Source organism: Coloeus monedula, assembly GCF_965178545.1.
Source record: "Coloeus monedula genome assembly, chromosome: 8".
Classification (NCBI taxonomy): Eukaryota; Metazoa; Chordata; class Aves; order Passeriformes; family Corvidae; genus Coloeus; species Coloeus monedula.
Window position 1 is genome coordinate 14,743,251 of NC_138788.1, and position 27,361 is coordinate 14,770,611.

At 43.5% G+C, this 27,361-nt stretch overlaps 1 protein-coding gene across 5 annotated transcripts in view; it reads right to left on the reverse strand.

Moving 5' to 3' along the window:
- The window catches only part of ZMIZ1 (zinc finger MIZ-type containing 1), a 343,883-nt gene extending 316,800 nt beyond the window's left edge, over positions 1 to 27,083 (reverse strand). For 4 of the 5 annotated variants that reach the window (XM_082286136.1, XM_082286134.1, XM_082286135.1 and 1 more), the window contains exon 1: positions 26,915 to 27,083. The gene's annotated coding sequence lies outside the window, so the exon portion shown is untranslated. Of the gene's footprint in view, positions 1 to 19,145; positions 19,226 to 26,914 lie in introns of those variants that run through there. The other variant, XM_082286133.1, reaches the window with a different exon arrangement.
- Positions 27,084 to 27,361: the final 278 nt, after the last annotated feature.

Here is a 27,361-nt window from a genome sequence, read left to right on the forward strand (position 1 = left end):
GATTTGCCCCAGACAGCTACGAACAGACACATGATGTCATCAACTCCCAAAAAAAGCAGTTTTCTCAAAGTCTTCAAAATCCCTGCTCTTGACACTCAATAAAAATTCCCCCCAGGGCAGTGCTGGGCAGGGGGACAGGCAGAGGTAACTTTTAAGATATTTCTGTCCAGACTGAAATTGTTTCCACAGGTACCAGAAAGAGAACATATTTTCTTTGCAGTGAATAGCCCACTTTAGTCTGTCCTTTTCATCCTAGAAAGCTTTCTTCACTTAAACAAACAATTAACAATCACGGGTATTAAAATATGCAATACACAAAATCACCTTGTAGGGGCTTTTTTGAATCGTGACCAAATATTTTAAATATATACATCACTTGAAATTTCCAATACCAATTAGGAAAGGACCTCTATGAAATATCCAGCATCCATTTCCAGCAGTCCCCAAAGTTACTGGTTTTTTGTTTGGTTGTTTTTTTTTTTTACAAGCCTGGCTACAACACCTAGCAGAGAATGCTCCCTGTCACTTTTTAGGTTTGAAAGAGAATACATAAATGCTGTCATAGTTTCAAGGTTCCATATCTCTGGGGAAAGACGGGAGGGAGTTGGGAGGGGGGCGGGTATAAGCAAGAGTGAAATGCAGTTTTCCTTCCCTATTTTTAATCTCTTAAGTTCAACTTTTCCAAAGGTCATGAACAAAATATTTTTAAGCACTTGTATTAACAGTGGTTTACTCACTTCCTAGGATAGACAAGGTCTGTAGCATAGTGACAGCAGAAATACATCAGATGGAACAAGAACTGCTGCTGAAGTAGAATGAGATCCTTTCACATTTACCTTTTCTAACTTGACAACAGCAATTCAGTGATGGTGAGTTTTGTAAAAAATGAATTTGAGTTATTAGAGGAGATAGACCTTCAAACGGATCAATATGAATGCTTTAAAAAACCTGCTACAAAAGAAAGTACTGTATCTGCTTCTTTAGAAACTCCTCCCTAACTCCATAGCAAGATCTCAAATTACAAGCAGTACAGTAAAAAAAAAGCTAATCACTAGCAAATGCACAGAGAGTAGCAAGCTGCTTCCAGATGTGTAATGCAACCCAGACCTTACACAAATAAGTGGTAGGAAATGCTGTTTCATTTTTCTTTCTTGTTTTCTTGCAGTCCACTCTTTCAAGGACATATTCATCCCTGAAGAACATGCACAAAGTCAGCCTGCATCCTTCTCCCAGGCTCTTCTCCCCAAGCAAAGAGCAAACACATACGGACAGAAGCTTTACCTACATTAGTTATGGGATCACCTAAAATGGACCCCAGTTTTAACTGTGCTCAGATTCCTAAGTTTAGACGTAGAGCCAAGCTCCACACTGCCCACCTGACACCTGCCAGAGGGACAGTTCAGCTGTGATTAACACCTTACTGATCACAGCCTGCAAAGCCAAGGGCAAATGAAACGGGTCCTCATTCACTTCAGTACAAACAGTTCAGCAGCTCCCAGACAGAAGCTGAAATGTCGGAGGAAGGGGCAGAGCAGACCAGCCCTTCTGAGCAGGAAATCAAACAGACAAGCCCAAAGCAGGAGATTTAGCATGCGGTGGGTTTTTTGTTGTTTAGTTTTTGGTTTCTTTTTTTTTTAAGTGCTACCTAATTATCCACTTGCAGGTGTATAAAACTTTCACGCATACTTTTATGTGGCATCAAGTGCAGCAGATACTTTCTTAGTATTACCTTTTGGGGTAATCCAAAAGAAGAAGCAAACCACGCAGGAAAATACAATTGGTTTGAGAAAGCAGAACTTTCCAAGTATCTTCCTGACTGCAATGAGCACAGGCTTAAATATCCACAGACAGTTTAGACAACAGGCACAACCAAACCATTTTACTTTACTGGAACAGCGTACACTTAAACATGCACCTTAAGAAAACCCCAAAACATTTCAATCATTTTGTAATACATGTAACAAACTGAATGCAGGAAACTAATAGGGAATTCATTAACTTGGGAACAAATAGTTCTTATAATTAATTACCAGAAAATATTCGGCATGCATTTAGAGGTTTATTCTTGAATGACTAAGTACAACTCTAGGCACTAAGGTTGAATACCTTGGAGGGGGGAAAGGAACAAAAATCCTTAAGTATTTAAACTACCATCAGTTACTCCATTATTTCCTAGATCAAGAACCAAACTTACACTGTTTATTTGTGCATACAGCCAGTACTGTTGTTAGAAAGCTGTTTTTCACCCTGCAAAGTGACTTCTTCTGTAGGTTGAACACTAGCATGAGTAATCTGATAAAAATCACGTTAAACTGGGACTTTTATCTCTCTTGTACAGCTGGTGTAGATGCAAGCAGTCATACTGCTATTAACGTTTCAGATTATTAAAAAGACTGCTTAAGTGGAAAATGCTTAATATTCATGAAGTCTCTTTAGTATCTGATTAGGCGCTTCCCTTTCCTCTGTCTTGTGCTTCATTTATTACATGTTTCACCTGGGCCAAAATATGCAACTACAAAACCACCATTCTTTTGCTTTTAGCAGACACTGAACATTGCTAAATATAAAGGGATTTCTGTCCTTTTGGAAGCTGGAAAGGAGCATTTACTCAGCAGAAAAACATACCCAGCTTTCAACTTAAACCAACAAATGCTTTTAACGTGCACTGACTTATGGTAAAAACAAGTTACACTAACATAATCTGTTCTGATAAGCCATTATTACATATTATTATATTAATAATTAGGCTCCTGGGAATGGGCAGGAAGTACACAGTAATGGAAGATGGGCCCTGGGAGACTGCACCGACCAACAGCAGCCCTGAACCCCGCGTCCTCAAAGCAAGGGTTCATGACTACCGTGCACAGATTACGTGATGCCAAATAAATCATACCTCATGCCAAATAAATCCCCAGGGGAGAATGACGACAGGAAAAACCCAGGCCTAACAATGAAGGCCATGATTTGACCCGCATGGCGAATTTTATTATCATAGTTCATGCAGCTGAGTGCTTAGTAAAAGCATAAAGATCCTTAAAGTATTAACTTTATTTCCTAAAACAATCTTGTTCCATTGAAACCACTCCTTAAACTGTGGCTCCAGTAGGCCGCTGTATGATAATGAACTCATTTGTGAGAGCCATAAACCTGAGCTGCATCCCGTCAGAGGCCCCTCGGCCTCCCTCGCCGAGGCTTCACGGAAGAGCGGGATGGTTTGGGTCGGAAGGGGCCTTTCCGCTGTTTCACTCCATGAGAGGAGCGTAGGGCTGCTCGCACCAGGGGGGCTGAAGCACCCGAGTCCCGCAGCCGGCCACAGCCGCAGTGCCCGGCCTCGGCCAGAACAGTGCCCAGCCCCTGCCGCCCGTGCCTCGCACGGCTCTCCTCAGGATCCTTCCTCATGGCTTTTTTTAATTGCCTCCACCGCCTTCATTCCAGAGGTGATGCAGGGAGCCTCACATCCCCTCCACAGGGCTCAGAGGGACATGGGGTGCCCGGGGCACCAGCAGCCCTGCCACTGAGAGTTGGCTCATCCTCTTCATGCCTCCATTAAAAAAAATAAGCTAAAGTAAAGCTCTTTTTAAAATAAATGTAATAAAAAAATTTTAAAAGATGTCTCGATTTTAAGAGTTAACACCAAAAAAAAAAAAAAAAAGGAAAAAAAAAAAGAGGTGAAGTAGCTTAAGTTCATCTCCTCAGTGGTAATAAATAAGGCCTAAGCTTGGAGGCAAAGTTAACCACAATCCTGGGACTCAATCCAAGTCTCCCATGACAATAGGAAAACATTAGAACTCTAACATTCAAAATATTATTTAACTTTTAAAGCCTTAGCACAGTTCAAAGTCTCCTTTGTGGAACAGCGCTTTTGAAAATGTCGGTTGCCTTCCAGAGACCATTTCCTCCTAATCAGGCCCGGCATTATTTAAATAGCGAGGAATACCAGCAAGAATAGGAATCGCTTGGCTGAGCCAGGAAGGGAGAGAGTCCTTAAAATGACTGCAGAATTCTTAAATGCTGGTAAAAGGCCTAATCCTATATAATGATTTACAAAATGACAAGGAAAATAGATTTACTGTGACAGTTTGAAAGGAGACCAACATAAGTAAAATTACTGCTCGCATGGTGGCAGCCTCCCCACTGTCCCCTCAGTGGCTGCAGCACCCATAACAGAAGCCCTTCACCACCCAGCCTCCCCTCACAGTCAAAAGCCAAGGAAAAAACAACAGAGCACTTAAAAAGCAAATTATTTGCTCCAAAGTCAGAAATTCTTTCCAAAGCACCAGTTTACTCTTATCAGTGCAGCAGTTCACATGTAACACTTCTTTGTATGGCTAATCTAGATTTAAAAACAAAACAAAACAAACAAACAAAAAAAGACAACTTTTTATCCCTCTCTCCTCACAAGAAAATCAACATCACAAAACTTAGACCCAAGAGTTTTGAGCTTTAGTTTTATTCATTAAATTTCCAACTACAGCACTGCAGCTGCAATACGTGGGGGCAGAGCATGGCACCAAGTACGTGGAGACCAAACACACGCAACATTTCTTAAGTGCAATGTGGCTCAAGAAGGCCTGGTGCCATTTATTTATGGTGTTTTTAATATATAGATGATGTACAGCCCCACTTAACCGTTTCTCTGCTAATGGGCAGATGAGGCAGCAGCAGCAGGGCTGCTGGCCCACGTACCCTCCCCACCGTCAGGCCCCTGTTGCTGTGCTGTGGTCTGCATAGCCCAGTTATGCAGGTGCTGAGGGACAAGTTTTCCTCTGCTGAAGCGAAGCCATTCAGCTCCCAGCTGCCCGGCAAAACGCACCCAAGTGTGCTGGGGAGGCACCAGCTGCTCTTCCCTGCCTCCACAGCACAAGGCAGCTGGGCTGTTGCTGTCCACATGCAGACCAACCCCACATTAGCCCACACCCCCAGCTTCTGCATCTTCCTTTTCTGCAGACTGAATCCTTCTGCATCCATAGTGAGGGGGGAACTCCATCCCTGAAATGGGGCCACCCTCCTCCTTATCCTAGATGCGAGGCCCCTTTATACTGCTTCACTCACTGCCTCCTCACAGCCAATGTCGAGCATCTTCTGTAACGTGAAATTACTGAATAAATATGACAAATGCCCCCTCCCCTGCAGAGCCATGCCAAAAACTGTAAGCAGGTCATTAACTGCCAAGGTCATCTTGTTTGTGAAAAAGAAAGGAAAACAATACCATTAAGACTCTAATATGGTAAAACAGCAATGACAGCAACAAGGAAACATAAGCTTAATGTTTCCTTTAACCTCACTTAAAAACACATTTGAAGTCATCTGATCGAGCCACATGACTTCACGAATCACCATTCATAAAGCAGGTTTGGGCTGGATTCAGCCCAGTTTCACACTTATACCACACACGTACCCCAACATTTTGTGGAGCATCTGTTGAACCTTATCTCAAAGCAGAAAGCAGTGAATTAATCTGGCATTTCAAAACCTGTCATCAGGAGGGCCACCAATCCCCTTCCGCCCATCAGCTCTTAGGGCACATTACTGAATCTTTGCATGGCCATGTGGGACTTGCCAAGGTGCAGCAGCAACTGCCCTGCAATCCCCAGCAGACTCCCCAGCCTCCCTGCTTTCCTGCAGGGAGCATATAAATTTTTCTCTATCTGAGTCTTAACTACTGTTTGTCTGCAGACTTGTAAAATACACTAAGAAATGCCTAATGAGACACTGATCTGGCATCCAAATGTTCTCCCCCATGCATTTCCCCAGTGGGCCGTTGCCTGAGCAGCACACACGTTGAGGCTGTAATTTGTTTGCCAGCTCTCCAAGGAAGGAAGGAAGGAAAGTGGGCGGGTGGGTGAGAGCTGGAGTCAGTGCAACATCAGCACATGGCTGGCTTGCACATGTTTTCAGTCACTCACTACTAAGAAAATATATACGTATACACACACACGCACAGAAAAACGCTGAAGGCCAAATGAAGACAGGAGGTTGCTAGGATAACATCACTTCCTTCACACCAGGAGCTAATAAAATAAGTAAAAACCACAGCTCTCAAGACAAAGACTGAGAGGCTATGAAAATGCAACCCTTCCCAGTTCCAGGTAGCTGCACATCTGTACTACCAGGGACCTGCAAATTATTTATCTTACAGTAGCACTGTAAAAGTAGCTTCTGCACACCAGCTAGGGAAGTCCAGGCAAGAGACGGAAGATTGCACAATTAACCCTGCTTTATTACTGGGACACACAGGCACTCCAAGTCTAAGCAATCTGTTTGAAGTTACTTTAGAAGTTTGGAGGGGAAGAATTAGCTGAATCAGACAATCACAGCCTGGAGTTCAGTGACCCCAAGCCAAGCCTCCTGCCCTCTAACTGAGCACTTAACTCTTGCCAGAGAGAGCCTGAACACGTAGACAAAAGCATCCTGCGGGTTGGTCAGCTGTTACCTTGCCTGCTGCTGCCGGAAGGAGTTACACATGCAGCTGGGTTTGCATTCTCTGAACGCATCTTTAATACTGCAGCATAAGGCCTTGCAGTGTTAAAAAAACAAAAAAATAAAGAGTATTTTTGAAAGGACTTTAAATATTTTAAAAACCTGAAATAGATTCCAGACTACAAATATTTACATACATTCTTAACTTTATGTGCAGGGAGTTTGACTAAGTTTAAAAAACCATTTTTATGTCTAACCGTAACTATGTATATAAATATTTACAGGACGGTGACTTTGATTTTCCTCCCGTGTGCTCAGTACATCACCTGGTTCTTGAGTGGCTGGGGTCAAAGAAGCAAGCTGCTTTCTCAGTGTCATGCATTATCCCTATCCTGCGTTGCTTGGCTTGCTAACAGAGGAGGAACAATGGGGAAATCCAAAACCTAAAACCCCAAGCTGCTTTTAAGTGGTTAGCGTTCTGCAAAAACACCGTCAAAGAACTAGACTGAAACTTGAATATTCAACTGTACATATTCTGAAACCTCATGCAGATTAATTTGAGCGGGTACTAAAGGGATGCTGTAAACCCATTTTGCTCTCTTCCTACAAAAACTTACACTGGAGTTGCTCACATGGGAGTTAGTAACGAGGCAGCTCATGTGGCCTCAGTGGTGTGCACACAGACAAACCTGTGACCTCTACTGGCAGGGGCATTTAAAGAGCTTAAGGATTTAAAACAAAAAAATCACAACAAAGCCCTAAAACTTTTACTAGTTTAATCCACGTTTTATTTACAATTATTAAAACTTGGAAAGATACAAAAGAAGTTCTATGAGTATGAGCAGCAGCATTCCCTTCTTGGTTCCCAGGAAGCAGGGCTCAACCTGCTCTTCACCTTCCCCATAAACTCGTAGCATACAGATGGGAAAAAAACCCAAACCAACAATTGCTGCATGCATCTCAATTTCCAGTATTGCAACAAGGCTCAATCAGTTTAAACAGCATACTCGCCTCTTCCTTCTTCGGCATCAGTCACAAGAAACATTTAGAACCAGTAAGTTGTTGATGTTAATGTGAACGTTACTTTTAGAGGTTTGTTTATGTGTTTGATAGCACTTAGGCTTCACTACTTTTAACTATTTCCTCCCATAGACCAGCTCATCTGCCTGTTTCCTCTGTTTGTGTAGAGTCTTTGATAGTGAAATAGGACAGAAGAAAATTTAAATGCTTTAAAGTGCATGCATTTTTGCTTTTAAACCACAAAGCCTGGCAGAGTGATTCATTAACAGTCAAAATCCCCCAAACCATTTTCTATTTAAAAGAAAATCCAGTATTTATTTTGTACTTCAGTATAAACAATATCTTCTATAACTTTTTATTAATTTATAATACACTTAAGTCTCACCAATAATTTCTGAAACCTGTACAGTTCTTACAGCTACCAGAACACAGCATCCCATCCAAAGAATTCCAGTGCAAATTTCCCTAACATGACATTAATGGATGCAAACAGCCTCTTAACTTGGGTAAGGCTAGAAATGCAAAATCAAATGTCTGTGTACAAACTGATTTCAATAATATGCTGTGAGAGTTTAATATATTAATGAAAAGGATTTTAAACAATACAATTTCTCTAAATTCAATCAGTGCTGCTCAACAGATACAGTTATGAAATATCACAATGAATATTAATGGCAGAGGCTCACACTATGTTATTCTTGATATCTTGACACACAGAAAGATTTCAGTATGGTAATTTGTTTGCAATATAATTAAAAGAACCAATCACAAAAAGAAAAGCCAAAACCCCTGCAAAAATGAATCTGTGCTCTTGATTTCTAGAAATAATCTATAATCTTGAAAAACTCCAAATAATTTGGAGATGTTTGGAAGTCTCACTTCATGTTATTTGAAAATATCAAATTTTCAGAAATAGCATGCACTGGAATAGGGATCTGTTTCAAGCAATTTATCAGTTGCCTTAAGAAAAATCAGCATTTTTCAAGAATTCTATTTTTAATAAAAACAAAATTTGGAAAGAAAAATTAATGCAAGGTGTGAAGGTATTGACAATTTCTGTTTTCAACCATAAGTCATCTTATTTTTTTCCTGAGGTCTAAGAATAAGTTTGATTTAAAAAAAAAATTAAAAAATGAACTGGAGCTATTAAAAGCTATTTTAGAATAAAGGTTGATGCACAAAACATCTGTGTACGAAGCTATCAGCTCTATTCCAATTTGAACATGATTTTTTTTCATCAAAATCTTTATGCTGTGTGGCACCCCAAACAGCAATCTAGTCAGAATCTGTTCACATCATCAGGACAAAGTCTAGACGAAGGTCACCTGTGTACGTATGTACTTGTCAATTTCAGGTATTACGAATGATGCAGTAGAACAGTTCACTGAGATGGCTTAAAGTGCCCACAGTTAAGTGCACACAAATACTGGCCAGTTTACGGTTCTCACTTGCTTTTTTATTCAGGGAAATTCTCTCCAGTACCTGAAGATAACTGGTCTATGCATTTCTGTTCAGCGGGGGCTCTGGCACTTCATTTGTGTAAGGCATGTAACTTCCCTTAATAACTAACCCATGCAAAATAAACAGAGAGAACATTTAATTCCATAGGAGCATGAGGCACCCCACAGATGTAACTCATCCACACCCACGAGCCAGCCAGAGTGACTTATTCCACACTCCCAAGGGGATATGGCCACTTGCGGTCTGAGCTGTGAGCTCCAGCCCCCGCGCTCGGAGTAACAGAACACCTCTAAAAATACAGATCAAAGAAACACAGTGTGCCATGATCTTTAGGAAATATAACAAAAAATCATTTAAAATCACAACTAGCATTTAGACAACACGCTTCGTTTAATAATAAGGGTTATTTTTATTTTCATGATGCCCAGGAGCTCCAGCCACCAATCAGGGCTCCCACCGCAGCAGGACTGCACACCATGCAAAAGGCACCCTTTTAGCACAGCTTCTTCTGCGGCACTTCAGCCCCCAAACGAGGCTCTAAAGCTGCAAAAATTGAGCAGGGAGGCAGGAGAGGCACAGAGCCAGGGGCTGCTGCCAGCTGGCCTCGGTGGAGGCCACAGCTCCCGGAAAGGAGCCGCCTGCGCTGGACCGCCTGCCCCGCGCAGGCACCAACAGGAGGTCGCCCACCAGCTACTGGCTCCCTCCAGGAAGGGTGGGAAGAGCAGATGCTAGCAGGAATACTTTAGGGCTGCAAACTGGAGCTTGGCTCTCCCTTCCAAGTTTTAGCTTTCGATCTTACTTCACACTTTGTGACAATACACAGTGGCCTTTTCTGCCAGGGATAGGTGTGGCAGAGGTGTGGCAGAGGTATCCTATAGCCACACCAACCACAAGGGAGGATGGGCTTCAAACTCAGTGATACCTCTTCCCTGACTGTACAGTGTAAAGTTCCTATGACCTGGTTTGACAGAAAAGGAAATAATACATTTCAGTTGAGACATGGGTTGTTCAAAGGAAAAAAAAAAAAGTGTCTCCTAAGATCCACATTAGGGCTTTTAGTCTGTGGTAACCATAGTCACCTTCTGCAAAACAGAAGCCTCAGAGCTCGGGGTACTTGGTCCAAAATGGAAGAACTAACCAGCAGGATGTAGCACAGCTGGTTTCAGTGGCAGTTCACACACTACCTCCCACCTCACAGGACATATAAGGGAGTTTTAAAAGGCTCAGGTTCTCCAGTGATCCCAAACTACCCATCCCATCCTCGGGACAGCACCAGGCATCATGGGAACGAACAAAGCTTCAGGGGGACTACTCTGTGTGGTGGGTAGCCCTGGCCCTGCCATGCTTCCCCAGTGCCCTCAACCACAAACCAGCTGGAGACTGAGCCCTTTGAGCATCTTTTCACTTCTCCAGGTCACATTGCCGGAGATGGCAGAGACTTCCAGCCTCCCAGGATTATACAGTGGATGAAGGGCTTTAGGCAGGAGCCTGCTGGAGTAGTGCATGGTCCTGCAGAACTAAGCTCCTTGTGTTTGGTTCTTGTTTTCAGGACTCCTGACTAGTTCCAGGGGCTGCTCTAACAGACAAGTGGTGCCCGATTCAGGGAAGGTTACGTGCAGTTTAGGTTTTAATTTAGTGAGAATCTACCTGCCCCCAGCAACAGATGATCTTGTACTAATAGGAAAACAAGTTTATGCAAATCAAAATATTGTGGTTTTAATCACTTGATCCAATCTATTTACAAGCTGGGTTTATTATTTTCTGCTAATTGTGAGGCTGTGGATCTGTCTTATTTTTCTAGGCAGGAGGGCCAGTTAAAGCAATCTTTCCTGCCTCCACGCCTGTCACACAGCTCTGCTTCCAAATCCTCTGCTGCTGCCTGTGTGCTGCTCACGGGTGATTGGTGCAGCCACATAGGGAAGCAGACTGGGGAAAAAACGTATAAGAAACACAAAAGGGCTTTTTTGTTTTCATCCTCATCAGTTCAGCCGTCTGATTCATTGTGCACCTGCACAAATATTTATGCTAACACAGCATAAGGATGGGAATAACATGCAGCAGGGAACCAAGAGGCTTAGGTAGTCCTGACAGCACAAAACCACAGGATGGAAAGAGGGATTGTCCACCTTTCTCACAGAGCAGCATGTTCACACTGGGCACCATGGTACAGCTCCCCTCAGTATTAATGGCATCATTTATTCCTGGCCAGAAGTGAATGAGGAAAGCCATACAATATGCTGACCCATATACAAGCCACTCACCATGGTAAAGTGATGACCCCTTGCTTCCATGCCACCCTACCTTTCCTGATGCCCGTCAGCCCTACGTTAGTGCCACACAATCAGCACCACCTCCAGGACACAACTTATCTACTCCTTTGGGAGACACCGAGAAGAGGCACAGATGAGACCCAGCCAGCCCACCCACACATCTTCCCCTCTGTCATTCCTGCTGGCAGAGAGGATGGGGGAAAGGGCAGGACTGTGGCCATACCAGGGATACCACAGTCAAAGCCCTGTGTTGCTGGCATCAAAGTCAGCACATTTGCACATTCTCCAGCCTATTTTCCAAAAGTCACTGTGCCACCAGCCAATGAATGGAACCCTTCAGCAAGTTCAGTATTAAATCAGGTGAGGCTGCTAAGAGGTACTCAGTTCAACAGCACGTAGAGGAAAAAAAAAGCACATGAACACATTAGCTATGTTACATAAATATAAAAACTCAGAAAAATAGCTCTCTTGCACACTTGTCAACGTCAGAAGAATATTCTATAGAAGAAAAAGTGTTTCTAGAAAACCAGGTTGTTACACAGTTCTGAGATGTATGAAAATGCTCTTTGATTTTAAGGGGAACTGCAAGGTGCCTGGACACTCTGAGAAAAGTGTCACTGCCCGAAGTCCTTTGAGCTGAGCTCAAGGAGAGGTCCTGGCCCTCCACCTGCTTAGCTGGGGTGTTCCCAATGTTCCTTTCATTGATGCAGAAACCAGGCAGTCATGGACAGTAGTATCAATTGTAACTAAGTCAGCTGAAAATGAACCTTAACTAGGAAACAAACAAACAAACAAACAACAAAACCAGCCACACAAAAGGAAACTAAAAACATTCCAAAAAACCAAAAGTCTTCTCTCAATCCAGTGATCATATCCTGCTGCCTGGTAGGGGGGAATGGGTAGGGTGTAAATTGGGACACAATTATCTCATATTTAAATGACTCTATTCAAAGGACCATTTCTTATGAATGTTTTATTTATATGATTTATGTAAGCACTTCCAAATACAACAAAAAGACAACTGCATTCTAACCATAAGCACAGCACAGCAAAACTGTAAGAACTCCTTGCAGATACTCAAGTACCACTGTCACAGTGGGGACAGGACACCACTGCCGGGCACTGCGGTCACACCTGTAGCAGCACCGGGGCAGTGCTTGGTAGGGCTCCTGGTATTCACCAGTATGCTGCATTCTGGAGCTGTGCTCCCAAGGCCCAGAGCCAGGGGAGCCTCACACCTGAGCCAGACACCCAGCACACACGGCTGGGGCTGTCCTGCCCACGCTGCAGGCCCAACATGCCCATGTGTGTTAGCAACTTCTCCCATCATGGACTGATGAGCATATGAACTCCAAAGGGTAGTCTTCCAAGACTGCATATTAAAGCTATGAATGTCTGCCAGCTGAGGTACCTTTCTGGAGCAGGGCATTTGGTGTCACATTCCCTTGTCTAAGCAAAGTGGCAGTAGCTTCTGGTCATCAAGACTTCTAAGCCATTAATTTATCAAGATTAAAGTCTATTAACCAAAACTCAAGAGATTAAGGTTGAATTACATATAAAACAAAGATTGAACATTTAAAGACATATTCTGACATGTTATGCTTTTAGCAATAACTACATTAGAGGACATGTGTTTGACACTTATTTTTTAGTGTTCAAAAAATATTTCAGTTGCTAGCTCTTTGCCATCTGTTTCCCATCATTATTTCATTAAAATAGTTTTCATCTCTCTTACAGTAGAAGAGCGAGACTGCTTTCTATGTGACTGGATTATCACATCCCTAACTTAAGCAGCAACATTCCAGTCTTTTTTTTTTCCATTTATTTTTTGAAGAGGTATACGAACCTTCTCCGAACTGCCCCAGCAAGGGCTAACAAAGCAAGCTTGTTAAAACCAGCCAAATACGTCTCCTTCTCTCCACCTGTCAAGAACACTTCTCCAAAGTCTCTGAGGAAACCAAATCAAATAACTCATCTGCTGCAATAAGCATGGGGATTTTTCTCCCTGAAAGGGAAAACTCACACTTGAATACACCTTGGATGAAAACCAAGGTCCAATGTACAATATGTAGCTTACACCACACAAAACACCATTCCCAGGCAAAATACTAGAGCTCAACAGCTTAGACTGCTGTGAGGACCTGTGCAGGGGCGAAGTCGCCCACATACAAGGAAGAGGTGGTTTCTGAGCAGTTATCAGGAGCAAGTGCAATAATTCTTACCTGGAAAATGCTGTTTGCAGCTGCTCACCGATTTGTCAGCACACACGCTGCTCTCACCTCATGATTTATGATGCTCTCTCTAGCACTGAGACTTCTATTACTGTCCTCGTTTATTGCCTGCAGCTGTCATTCTCACCAACAATTCTACAGTTGTTTGTAGGTGAGGTATCAAAGGTATTTAGTGTGCACCTAGAGACGTAATTTTAATCAAACCTACTCACAGGCAGTATTTAAACGTTTGAACAACTGCACAGAGTGCAGCAATTAACGTGAACTTGACCAACCAAAATTATGACAGCCAGAAACGTTTACTCATAAATGCCTCAAAAGGATGGATGTCCAACAGGCCTGTGAACACCTGCTGATTTGTAAATGAAGATAAAAATAGTACTCATGGATCACAAAGCCTTCCGACAGGTATTTAAATGCACAATAAATATTAACACAAATTCAGAAATTTCACTTTCTATGGCCAAAATGTTGATATGGCAGTAAATGCACCTGCATCTTTCTCAGCACATATTTTTCTCAGCCAGCTATTTCCCCCTTAGATTAGTCGGGTTCTTCAGCATCTCCTCAAAAGCTGGGGAATCTGCCCAGTTTAGAATAATGACAGTGGAAGGGGGAAGAAGATTTTACATCCAAACATTTCACTTTTAGAGATTTCAGTGTTTTCTGGACATTAAAATTTTGCAAATCAGAAGTTATGACCCACTGCAGTCCTTATTTAACTTTTTTTGGAAGCCACAAGTTGCTCAATGATTTGAAAAACAGGCAAGCAGTGTTAGTTAGTGTGACTACCAACTGCACCACGCTGTTTTGAGAAAGGGTGGCAAACAACCTCCGCAGGTGAACTGGACCTAGCACCACCTAACATGGCCTGAAAACACAGCAGAAAGTAAGAAACAAGTCCTGGACCTAAGCCTAATAGTACTTTCATGTGTACTCTAAAGGTCCAACTCCTTAAGTGAACCAATGGTAACAGCATCTCTGTGCATTTAATGAGTTTCTAATGCTTGTGAGCCAAGACGAAACCTGAAAATACGAACCCTAAATAGGGTCCTAAAGGCAGATTTTGCAAAAGAATGCAAGTTTATTATTATTTAAAGTTATTCGATAGGATTCTAGTGGCTGAATATTTTAAGGCTGGCAATCTCAAATTAGTCTAATCATTAGTCTAAGCACCAAAATCCACTTCCTGTATTGGAAATTCTTTCATTCAAGACTATCCACACTGCATAGTTTGAAAATGGCACTCAAGGCAAAAACAATTGTGAATTTACAACCAAAAGCTAGCCTGAAGGCCCTCATTGTCGCAGTCAAGCTTGATTTATAGCTGAACAGGTAGTGTCAAAATATAAACTACAAATTAAACACAACTCTTAAGTAGAAAAAATTGATGGTTATACACCATGGTGATAAACTACCAAAGAACCTCTGGTGTTTGTAAGTTGTTAATACTTGCAAACATTGATTGATCCTATTACATCTCCATGCTCCAGTCCCTTCAGCCAAGATGATGGGGTCACATTGAGAGAGTTGTGCAGAAGTTGCAGTCACTAACTGTCAGCCCACATCAAACCATGAGCTGGTGTACAACAGCCTTCTTTCAGGTTAAGAAACAAAATCTCCTTGTAGAGAGAACACTAATTGCAGCACATTTCAGAGTTCAGGAATATTTTAGTTATTTAAATCCACAATATACCATTTGTTTTCCTATAACATTTATTAGGAAAATAGGTCAGAATTAGTCATATATGCTTCATTAGGAAAAAAAATCCACCATGCAAAAGCTGACTTCATCTCTATTTTTAAACTTTTATCCTTTTTTATATATTTCAGCTTTTACTCTCCTCCCTGACCCTCTTCCTGTATTTAACTGCAGAATGTGTCTATTTGGGTAGACATAACACATGCATAGAGAGTACATGCAACATGTGCATTAAATATCTTAGATTTTATCACCAAGAAGACTTTCAGTTTAACTAAGTCACTTCACTTGTCTGTGGTGAAATGTCCCCTCAAAGGGAAGAGTTGCATCCAGCTACCTGCCACTCATGTGACGTAACTGCAACGCACAGCTGTCTCTGAAAGTCTGAGTCAGAGGATCCTTGTTTTTGAAAGCATCCCTGAGATTCCTCATTCCAGCCACTCAGAAATTGGGCAAACAAAGGCAAACAACAAAAAACCCAAACAAAATCAAACAAATCACCCCTCACAACCACCACACAGAAAGCCCCCATAAACCCAAAAAACTAAATGTAAGCTTCCTCCATGAATCACTATCCCCACTTTTCTTAGTACTGCACAAGATAGTATTTTACTGGCAATGGGGGAGGGAGGGAGAGGAAGTTGTTTTATTCCCCCCCCCCATCCCCCCAACTTAATGCAGCTGAGAGGTCATTTAAACTGTAATTGTTCTTAGATTCAAACACAGATACACATTTTATCCTCAGATGGTGTCTCTAGGATCTGATCACTCAAGCATGTGTATGATTCTTCACTGACAAACCACCTGACTCCTCTACTTGTGCAACTTGCATTACTCATAAGAAATCCTTGGCAGAGGCAGACCAACATATGTTAATTACTGGGCTGCATTATAATAGGTCTGACATCTTGTTTCTCATCCAGAGTTTAAAATAAAAGGAAACAACAGTCTCTTTCAATAGAAAAGTACATATTTTTGCATCTCAGGCTAAAAATATTCTACGTTAAAAACACAAATAGATCAACTGCCAAATAACCCCTGCCTCTTCAGTGTTCTTTTTGGGGGCTTTAGCCTTATTAAACAATGAAGAAAAACAAAGAGGGGTTGGTGTATATGCATTCACCTTTCATTTACTACAAAATATTCCTAAATTGGGTGCAACAGTGAAAATGGGAGCTTGACTCCCCAGTCTTTCCTTTCTTGTATATACAGTTTTTCAGGTAATACTGACTGCCAGTTTCTACAGCAAAATAAGGTATAAATTCACGAACACTGAGGCGCATGACTAGAGAAAATACCTTTTTATTTTTATTTTTCATGTGGCAGGAGATATGTACTATTTCTTTATTTTAGTATTTAATATGCTGGGATATTGCTAGGACAAGATGCTGGCAACATTACAAGTATTTTTGATTTACATTTCTCTTTATTGAGAAAGAGATTCTGGGGGCCATAGCTGCAATTTCAAAAAAGGGAGTAAGACTCCACACTGGCATGCTGTTTCTTTTTGGGTGACCAAATTAAATGTTTTAAATATGAATTTTAAATCATATGACACCATAAAACTGCTGGAAACATTTGAAGTTTTGTTGAAGTTTTCAAAACACTAATATTATAAAACTAGGCATTGGTACAAGATTTTCTTTCACAAAAGGTGTTGCAAAAAAGTGAATGCACTGAATAAATAATTTATACATGCACTTAGGATGCAAAACCTTTAAGAATACACTGAAAACTCTGTCTCAGAAGTCTGGGGGTTTTTTTCCCAAAGTGATTAAACAAGTGTATCGCACACCTATGAGCAGAAACCTGCTGGGCATCCATCATTCCCTCCTTCCCTACCCCAGGCTCCCTGCACTGGGTGCTGTGCGCAGGCAGCGCTGGTCCCTCTCCGAAGGCAGACTGCCAGCCAAGAAGCTCCAGCCAGGAGCAGACAGATGGTGGCCAATAAGGAAACTATCACAGCATCTTAGTCACCATGGCAGAGCCTGGGCACCACACAGTAGCAGCCTGGCTGTCATTGACTTTATCCTCGTTTCAGCTCGTTAATATGTTTACCTGCATACGCCTGGTGCTCCCAGCGCTGGGCACACAGACACGGAGCTGTCCTGGGTGTACCACTCCAGTGGCACAGGGCTTGCAAGGACCCATCACAGCCCATCAGAGAGCTAAAGGCAGATATCCAAAGGTTACAAAACACTGCCTTTAATGCAACCACCACTCTGTGGGAGCAGCTACGCTCTAGGGTAGCTAAGAGGAAACATGCCAAAGTCTTAAAAATAGATGTTCCAAGTACCAATTAGTTAACAAAGGAAACATCAACAGACGAATCCTAAATTTTCAGTATTTTTTATATTTGGGGATAAAACAACCTTGCTTAAGGATAAGATAAGCAGTACAATCCTGAATTTAAGACACTAATTTGTTTCCCCCCAGCCAGTTCCTTAAAGCTCCACTCTGAACCCTCCAGCAGCAGTCACCACTGCCACCTCCACCTTGTCCTTCTCTCCCCTGCAGACCCCACGCCTCTCAGGTGCTTTTCAACTGGTTACTTTACAAAAGAACAATCTGCCATGAATACAGGTAGAATAAAAATGATTGCAAATGTTTTCAGAACCCATTTTAATGAAAAAAGCTCTGAAGCACTAGCCATCCGCAGCACTGCCCTTTGCAGGAAGAACCACTGCCTCACCCAAGCCTGTGCAGCGCCAAGCACCATCTGCTCAGTGCCCCAGGGGGCCTTTCCACTCTCCCAACCTGCACAGCTCCAGCCAGTGCCACTGGCAGTGGAGCCCAGCAGCTCCGCTCTCCCTGCCGCACAGACTTCGAGGACACAGCAATTTCATGTGAATGTTTCAAAATATTTATCTTCTGTCCTGTTGCTGATTCCTTCTGAAGTATAAACAATCTCTGAATGGCCATCCCTTTATGTGTAATTCATACCCAAGGATCACCCGGAATGCAATTGGCCTCCAAAGGAAGTGTTTATAGTGCTCACACAAGTCCAAGTATGGCATCTTTCATATCTAAACTGTACCTTTGCTAAACACCAGGTTTAGGCATTTGTTATCAAGAAACACTGCAAAGGTTCCCCTGGATTCTTTCTGTACTCTGTCTCTCTTGCTGGTCACCAGCAGCTGCTGTTTCACTTGTCCTTTGCTAAAGAGTAACAAGGCCAAATGAAACAGTGACTCCTGAGTTACACATAAACAAGCCAGTGCCCGCTGCAGAGGGGGGACTTTGTTTAGTGGAGTTTGAAGCCCTTCTGGGTATCTAGTTTCCCACGCAGCTCCTGTCCGCCTGCTGCCACAGAGCCCGGAGCAGCAGGATGACAGAGCCCTCCAGTTTCTCCTTCCTTCCAGTCCCACCTCAAAGCAGCTGGCATGGGGAGTGAAAGCCAGTGCTGAGCAGTGCTGAGTAAGCCCTTCCTCTCCAAGGGCTCCCCACAGCCACATGAATTGCTGTGGCAGAAGCAGGTTCAGAGCCAGCAATGCAGCCAGAGCAAAGCAGAGGGCAGATGACTGGGAAAGGACACACCACCCACACGCTTATATCGCCAAAAAGCTGCAGGAAGAAGATGGGCACCCCAGTGTTTTAACTTGCAAGGCTGATTTAACCAAGTCTGAGAGGGCTCTGCTAGTGACCCAAAATAACTTCTTCTTACATAATACTGTTATGATTTTAATGTGAGAGATGTCAGAGTATTACAGTGCCAAAAGCCAAAGCTACGCATTCATTTGGAAAGCTAGTAGACTCCCATCTCTAATGGTATCAAACTCCAGCTGGACTGCAACCCAATACTTTTTAAAACAGTGAGGTATATTTTTGGAGAAATCTCACACTTGAGAGAACAAGCAAAGACTAAAGTACAGCTTCTGAAACAAACATCTAAAAGTAGGACTGACAGCTGCTTTAAGTCTCACCAGGTGAGACATATCAGAGCGAATACCTCAGAATCAAGAAGGGACTTGTGAATGGGATCAATTTGAACACTAGTTTGTAGAGGAACAGCCTTGATAGCACACCACACATTGAATTCACCTTTTCAGTCACAGAACTGCCATCCACATCTGCAGCTGCTGCAACTCAGCATCTTGATTTTCTGTGAAACGGGAAAGTAAGGTCTCACGGTTTTGTAAAGCACCTAAAGGACAGTGAACTGAGCACGCAGATAGTCAGAATCCCAAGAGCATGTGCAGGATGACTGTTCACTGGCCTGACGTCCTTTAGAACAAGCATTCCAGCTTAAAAAAAAAAAAAAAAAAAATTAAATGTAAAGTGCATCAACCTGCGCTAAGTAGAGAAGAGAAACTTTACTCAAAAAGGCTTGGGGAAAGCCTTGGGTTGCTGTAACAGAGACCTAAACATAAGCTGTGTAACAGCTGTAAAGAAGTTAACTTCTGTGATCCTACTGCTGGGAAAAGAGTCATAAGCATTAAACAAGCACAGAATTTACAAGAAGGACACTAAGAGCCTGGGTAGACTGCCTGACAACCATATCATTCTTCTTTTTCCCTGCAAACCTGTGGGATAATAAACTCTTCTCTCTTCCATCTACGGACAGATGTATAAACAAACTGCTCTTCCAAGAATTCAGTGTCAACAAAGTCTCTAAAACTGCTTTTTAAAGCTTTTTCCCTGTCCTTTTTTTTTGAAGGGAGGGGGGTAGTTTGGCAGGACAGGGGGAGATAATCAAATGGTTCTTCCATTCACTTAAAAATATATAATAATTTTAAAATTGAAGTGTATCAGTGTTTATTGTCAAAATAGTCTAGCTGCAGGAACTTGTATTTTGCAATGTATTTTAAGCAGAGGAATTCTCTAAGAAAATTTTCATGTTTATAAGGCTTCTTTTTGTCACTTACATTAGCCAAGATCTTAGAGATGTGCAATACTAAGGAAAACAAAGGTTTATGTGAAAGCAATGATACATAAGGTATTTCTTATTTTCACATTATCTATGGGGGCATCCCACCTTCTGGCTGCATGAACAGAAGTGCTGCTCAAACTGGGCACAGATACAGCAGGACAGCAAGTTCATGAATTTCTCTCATTGCCTCAAGAAAGTGGCTGTAGTCGGAGGGGTGGGGGTCTTGCAAGTCAAGGCTCAAGCCTCTCCTCCCTGTAATTCAACTCTGTTGTAGTGGGCTTTTTCCCCTCATGCATCACACTCTCACACCTGTAAAATAACCACGAGCAAATGGTAACCTTTGAGCTGGAGAATGCCCATCTAGCAGGTGGCTGTTGGACAATAATCATGTCCAAGAGAAGAGCATGGGGAAGGGTCTGAGTTTCACGCAAAATCAAAGTCATAAAAACACCTTACAAGCTTATGGTGATTTCTGCCTTTGGTGAGGCAGACTGCGGAAACCCCCTTTGTCACTGTGAGACCAGACAATTTCCAGGGAAGTCCCAGCAGTGTCAGCCTTGGCACTGTCCTGCACTTCTCCCTCATCCCATGGTGCCCTTATTTACACAATAAACCAGTTTTAGGTCAGTTCATCTGGTTTTGGAATGGGTGTTCAAAAACACGGGGAGAAGAGAAACCTGCACTGCAGAATTTACTGAAGGAGTTACAGAGGTATGTATTTCAGAGCAGCCTAAAAGACTCCACTGTTCTCAGAGGGAATCAGGAATGTAGCCAAGAAACAAGCAGATACACATCAAGGGAACTGTTTTTGCTACTAAATGGCCAATTGAAGCCCCTACTATTCTGTCATATATCTATGTCACTGCAGTCCCAATAAATAATGCTTTCTGATTAGTTATGAGACTATCTAGAAATCTCTAAGACAGATACCACTCACTGTGGCAGCCAGTCACTCATCTGAGCCCTGAAGTCTCAAAAGAATGAAAAATTACGTGAATCCAAAAGGCAACACAAACTTGTTGTCAAGGTATTGCTTTTTCCCTTACTCCTCAAACATATGTTTTTACCTAATCAGCAAAGATAATGAATGGTATTTCACAGCACAAAGAGCTGCCATATGAACAAGGCAGTTTCCCCACATTTGTGCATTAGATCAAGTAGTCAGTATTCTCTAGTTAATGCTATCTGGACCAAGCTGACTACTAAACCAAGTCACCAGAAGAGTTTACCAGTTACCAGACAAAGAGTTGAGAACATGAGAACAAGTAAGATTTGAAGAAAATCAAATAAAGACAACAAACAATTTCCATACTGGTTTTGCATGACATTATCAGATGCATCACTTCTGTGGCTTTCATTCTCGTGCTATCTTTGACAACACATATGTATTATCTATATGTTAGAGTTGTTCCCCTTTCTGAAGTCAGGCCCACAGCAGTGCTGCTTTTCCCTGGAAATAAAAAAGGCATACAGCAACCGCAGTCCCTCTGTGCCCACAGCCAATACAGACTACCAAAAAACTGGCATACGGCCCTACAGGGAGAGGGTAACACCAGTGGCTGTGGGTCAGGCAGCTGGATGATGCCCTGGGTAGGTTCCACAGGACTTAGCATGAGGACATGAGTTAAAGATCAGGTCTCCACCATCCACTAACACATAAGCCAGGACAAGCAAACAAACAACTAATAAGAAACCTCTTATATAGACTACGAATGAGCAGTAGAGGTAATATAAACCCACACTTTTATGAAATTTCCACAGGTTTGTAGCACTGTGCACATTAATGGCTTCTGAGCAATTTCTTTTCCTCCCTCCCCCTGTCTGGTATTGAGCCAGGAGCCTTCCTGTTTCACTTTGGGAACCAAGTCAAAGCTGGTCTGTAGAGTCAAAACAAACTCTGGATTACCAACCAGAGGATATGCTTCCCACATTTATGTTAATTGAATGTTAATGTGATAGCTTGTATGTGACTACCCCAATACTAGTACACTAGACAAAATACAAACCAGCTTGATCTATTGAATTATCCATGTAAAGGACAGAAGTCTCTTTTCAAGCTTAGATATTTCACTAGATCCTAAACCTTATTTAAAAATGCATCAACCATCACCCACTGGAAAGTATTGCTTGGTTGTAACAGCATTCACTACAGGAGTAAAAATTACTTCCTCTGTCCTCTGCTGCAGAACTAAAATGTATAAGCAACTGAAGGAAACTAGAGGTATTCCAGAATGAGTGATCACCTATGTGAGCCTTCAGAAGAGCAAGTTCTTTTAAAGAATGAGTCATTCCCTGTGGAGTAACTTAATTTCTATTGACACTTACAGGAGAATTTAGATTGAAAGTGATTTTGTCTGTCTACGAACAACTTTGCTTTTTCTACTGGATACCTAATACCCATAGAAATCTGTCCTGCTCCATAAAGGGAAGGGCAGAGGCACTGCACTGAAGCCAGGAAACTTCATCTTTGCAGGCAATGTAGACTTCAGTGTATCTTAAACTATTAGAACCAAAAATAACATGTAACAAGTGTAAGGCCATCTCCTACTCTCATAATACACTACTGCCTCCAACAGTTTAGCTGTGGAGATCCATTACAACCCACTGCCTGGATATTTCCCTAGCAGCCTATATTCTCTTTAAAATATTCTAACATTAGCCAAGCTGAACGTTAATGATCACGTGAAACCCAATGGAAATAAAGAATTGAAAATTGCTACATAAGAATTTTCTGCTTTATAGTAAGAAGGGGGGAGGAGGAAATCAATATGGCAAAACAACCTTTTAAGCCAAAGACAGCATTTTAAAGCAGAAATTTTCTAATACCACTGAAAGCCTCAACTTGTCATCAGCAGGAAGGCTTACATACACTTTGAGTGAAGACATGAATTGAGCGTAAGGAAAATATACAGTATCTGAGCAGGAGGTCTGTCTGTGGTGGTCTATACTGATGTGTTGTTTACTGTGTTTTCCCATAAAACACACCTAAATGGATAAAGAGAGATTGTGTTGCTTGTCCCACAACAGGCAGTTGACAGGAACAAGTATAAACTAACTCCAAACGCTTCAGCAATATTCTTGCTGCTTTGCTGTAATACAGGATAGGATTTCACAAAAATTGGCCTAACTAGGAGTGAACAAATCAGCCAATTGCATAGTGGTCAAATTTGCTACCACAGGCATTAACTGCAGTCCTACTTATTTATGAGAAACAGGCTTCCCAGGTAAAGCCATAACAATCCAAGCTCACGCCTCCTGCAGCATTTGATCACCCACGTTGTTAGAGCAGCACAGCAGGCACCACGAGTTCCTGACCAGCCACTACCTCCATTTCTCATAGTCACATTGTCTTCTGTGTCAAAAAGGCTAGATCCCTGTTGTTCTGGAACCTATCAACAACACTGTGGAAGGCAAAAGGAATTCCAACTCTTTTTCCTTTCTCAGATCTCTTTTTCTTCCTTTTCAGGAGAGAAACCAGGCTTTCCAGTCTGCTACTACAAACATCAAGTTGCTAAAGAACAGCCAACATTGTCTCCAACTATAGTATCAGTGATGTACTGCCATCCATGAGGGTTTGGGGTGTTGGTTTGGTTCTGGTTTGTTTTTTTTTTTCCAAGAAAACCTTTGGAGCCCATAAAAGTGGAAGAGATTTGGGGCAAAGGGCAAGCAACTCCCAAGAAAAGTTATGAATGGAACTATGCTACAGAGCCTTGCCTTTCCACTCTTTGTACAGGAGAAATCATTCAGATGTTGCAGAAACTGATCCATTATCTTTTGTGGGTTTCTTAAAATATTCTAAAAACACAACTGTACGCCATGCTAAGATCACAGTTTTATTTCATGTCAGAGAGCACAAAACATTCTCTATACATATACACAGCAACTCACTTCTTTCCTGAAACAAAGTTTTCATTGATCCTTTGCCACAGACTCAATTATTGTTTCTAATCATGATCAACGTTTATTTAAGGTATTGTGAACTGTAAACAATGCAAACAATAAAAGCATCTGTCCATGTTGACATGAATGTAATTGGCAGGTTAGATACCTATATCAACTGGTCCCAAGGGCGTTCTTTTTAAATTCAGAAAGCCCAAAGTAAATTTCAATTACAATTTACAGAATAATCTTGAAATCAGCCACCTTTCGAGGTAGAGTTATCTTGAGTAGATAAAAATCACAATCTGTCAATTCAATCCCAGGATATTCTTCATTGTTTTAAAACATAATCCTAAAGACACTTTTTTTTTTTAAGCTTCTTTCTCTTTTTAATGCAGTGGATTCTGCAAAATTCCTGGTCCTCCTTGCACCCATGGGGAAAAATAATCCTCCTCATGTAATGTAGCAATTATAGATACATATGTAAAAAGACCAGAAATCAAGGCGCTTTAGGACAACATTAAAAAAGATAAAAAGAAAAAAAGTACTTGACTATGGGATATTTAGGGAATTTCAAGTCAGATTTTCCATAGCCTCATTGTAAAAATAAGCGACCTTTTCTTTCTCCTCCTCCCCACCCCAAACTCTGAGGAAAACGGCCACCAAATGCACTCAGCTAGCCTCAAAGTCACACGTGCTCCATTGCAGATCTTGCTTTCAATGTCTCTTTTGTTTGATGGCTGGTGTTTCAACATCCTCAGCTTGGAACAGAGAAAGGTCAGAGTGAGTCTTCTGGCACTCACAGACAGACCTGCACCAGGCCCCGCCAAGAGAAGATTGATGCCATAGTACATTTTCCCCAGTCAAGAGAAGGAAATGGAGCTCCGAATCCGAGACCAACTATGTTTGTCAGAGGGATCCGTCTCCCAAAGGTGTTTATCTTTGCTGTATTCCTTTGTGAAACTTTTCTGCTAGTGCCAGTAATATTTTTGAGTTACCGTTGTGCCATGTTACTGCCCAGTATTGTGACCTGAACAGGTTCCCACCAGTAAGTAGTTTTAGGCATACATTCCAGCATACAGGTTTTTTTTCTTCCCCTCCTGATTTTGCTTCACCCCTTGGTTATGCCCAGTGCCCTCACACCTGCCCTCGCCTTTCCTCCCCTGCCTGGGAGGCTGCACCATTAAACTTCCAGTGTGCAAGGCCAAGGTCCGTTCCACAGCTAGAGAGAAGCTGTTGCTAAAGATTCCTTAAAAGCTTTGGCACTTCACGGCAGTTGGAACGACTCAACCAGAGCTGGGAGCCAAAGCTTTGCCACAGCATTAATGGGCTTTTGCCCTTTTAAATTTTATAAGCCTGTCGCCTTTCTGATGTGCAGTTTTATTCAGAGCCCTAAATGGCCATTTCATATTTAAAAGAAAGCTTGCATAGGTAGCACCCTAAAACTACCCCAGGTCATTCATCACCCCAGCACTCCTACTGTCTCTTAGGAAACCTTTGATAGAGCATTTGTTCAGGCTGCCAAGTTAAATCCTCTTCTCTCGTGTCAATGCATTGAAAAAAGCAGTCAGAGCACCAGCTTCACTCAGGCCTGCTGAAGTAAATGGAGAAAACCAATTCCTCTGGCACTACAGAGCCATTAAGCCGTTTGCAGATTATTAACTGAAGCACAAAAATACACACCGCGCACGATCGTACGACAGAGCAGAGCTATGCCTTAAGTTTGCTTCGGTCTCGATAAACTGACGATACAGCCAGTACAATTTGCACCAGCTCGTGCAGCTGCCGGGGCTGGTGAGCGGGACCCCGGCAACCCCAGACAAAAGCGGCGATGCGGGGGTCCCGCTGCCACGGCCGGGCAGGTTCCACCTTTAGCACGGACGGTGATGGGGGCTGCGCTCGGAGGGACACCCCCGAGGCGCCGCCCCGTGTCTCCATCGCAGCCTCCGAGGCGGCACCGAAATTAAACTTTACACGTGCAAAACAAAGTTTACAGTCTAAAACCCCGATTATAGTAACAACTTCCTCCCCCTGTCTCAGGCTGCCGTACTCCTTCCCCGCTACCGCGCCAGCCCAGAGTGCTATCCCGAGCCCCGCGGGGGGGTGCGGGGGACAAGAGCGTGGCTGGATGGCTCCTATTTTTATGTTTACATTCCTGAAGTGTCTTTTAACTGGCTGCCATTCCCCCTCTCCCCGCGAGCAGCTCCGCCGGCCGCCCCTGGAAGCGCTTCCCCCGCTCCCCTCGCACAAAGGCGGGCGAGCTCCGGCCGGGTCGGGCCGGGCAGGGCACCCCCGGCCCTCTGCCCCCGCGCCCCCTCCCCTCCGCCCAGCGGCTTCCTGGACAGATGCACCGGGGGGAGGGAGGGGAAGAGGGAGAGAGAGGGGGGCTGCTCCTTCCTCCTGCCTGGCGAGAGAGGCCCAGGTCCCAACTGGCTCTCAAAACCCAGACACAAGGAATTTACACCCAGGCAAGCTTCCCGGAGCCCGAAGAACAGGCGCAAGCTTCCCCACGCGTCTCCCGAGCCCCGCACGGGCGGCCGGGCACGCACACACAGCCGGCCGGGCACGCACGCCCCGAGCCGCAGCCCCGGCCCCGCTGCGGGGCTCCAGCCCGCCCCGACGGCGCTCGCCCCGGCCGGGGGCAGCCGCCGCCCCGGCCCCCGCAGCCCCCTTTGTGCTTGCGGCGGCTCCGACGCCCGCCCGCCTCACGCCGCGGCTGCTCCAAGTTCGCCCCGGGCCGGGTCCCTCCGCGACCCTGCGGCCGGCCCGGGAAGGGCATTGCCCAGTAGAGCCGCTTCCCCTCCGCCGGGCCCGGCTCCGCAGCTCCTCGCCCGCCCTCGCCCCGCGCCCTCGCCGGGAACAGCCTGCCCCTTTAAGAAGTCTCCACACATTTTCTCCCCTTGCAGAATAAATATGTTGGGTTTTTTGGTTTTTTTTTCTCCCTGTACACCTATTTCCCCAGCGTGGCCGCTCCATTGTTTCTGCTCCGCCGAGACGCAACCCCTGCCCGGCCGCGAACGGGGAGGTGCGAGCAGGGAGCGCAAATAGACGCGAAACTTACCTACGGATTGCAAAGCAGCCTTGCAGCAGCAAAATAATAAGGAAGAAGGCAGGCAAAATCCTCTTTCCCCAACTGATTTGCAGCTCTACTCGGGTATTTTTAAATATATAATTTTGTTTATTCCCCTCCTTTCTTCCTTCTCCCCCTGCTTTCTTTTTTCTTCCTTCCCCCCCCCCCCTTTTTTTTTTCCCCTTGCCCACAGACAGTGAAAAGGAGCTCAATGTTAGTGGGTGAGTAAGTGAATCAACTAGCAGAGAGCACAGCAAGTTGAAGTGTCAAATTACATTGGCTATTCTATTACCAAAGGGCCATGCTTTGTGGCTGCTGGCAAAATCTGTCCCAGATTCCTATCTGAAAGGGAGCTGCCTCCTACAGGGATGTTCTTCCCTTCGCCCTCTCCCTTCCCCTCTCCCCCCGCAACACACACACACCCCCAAATCACACCAA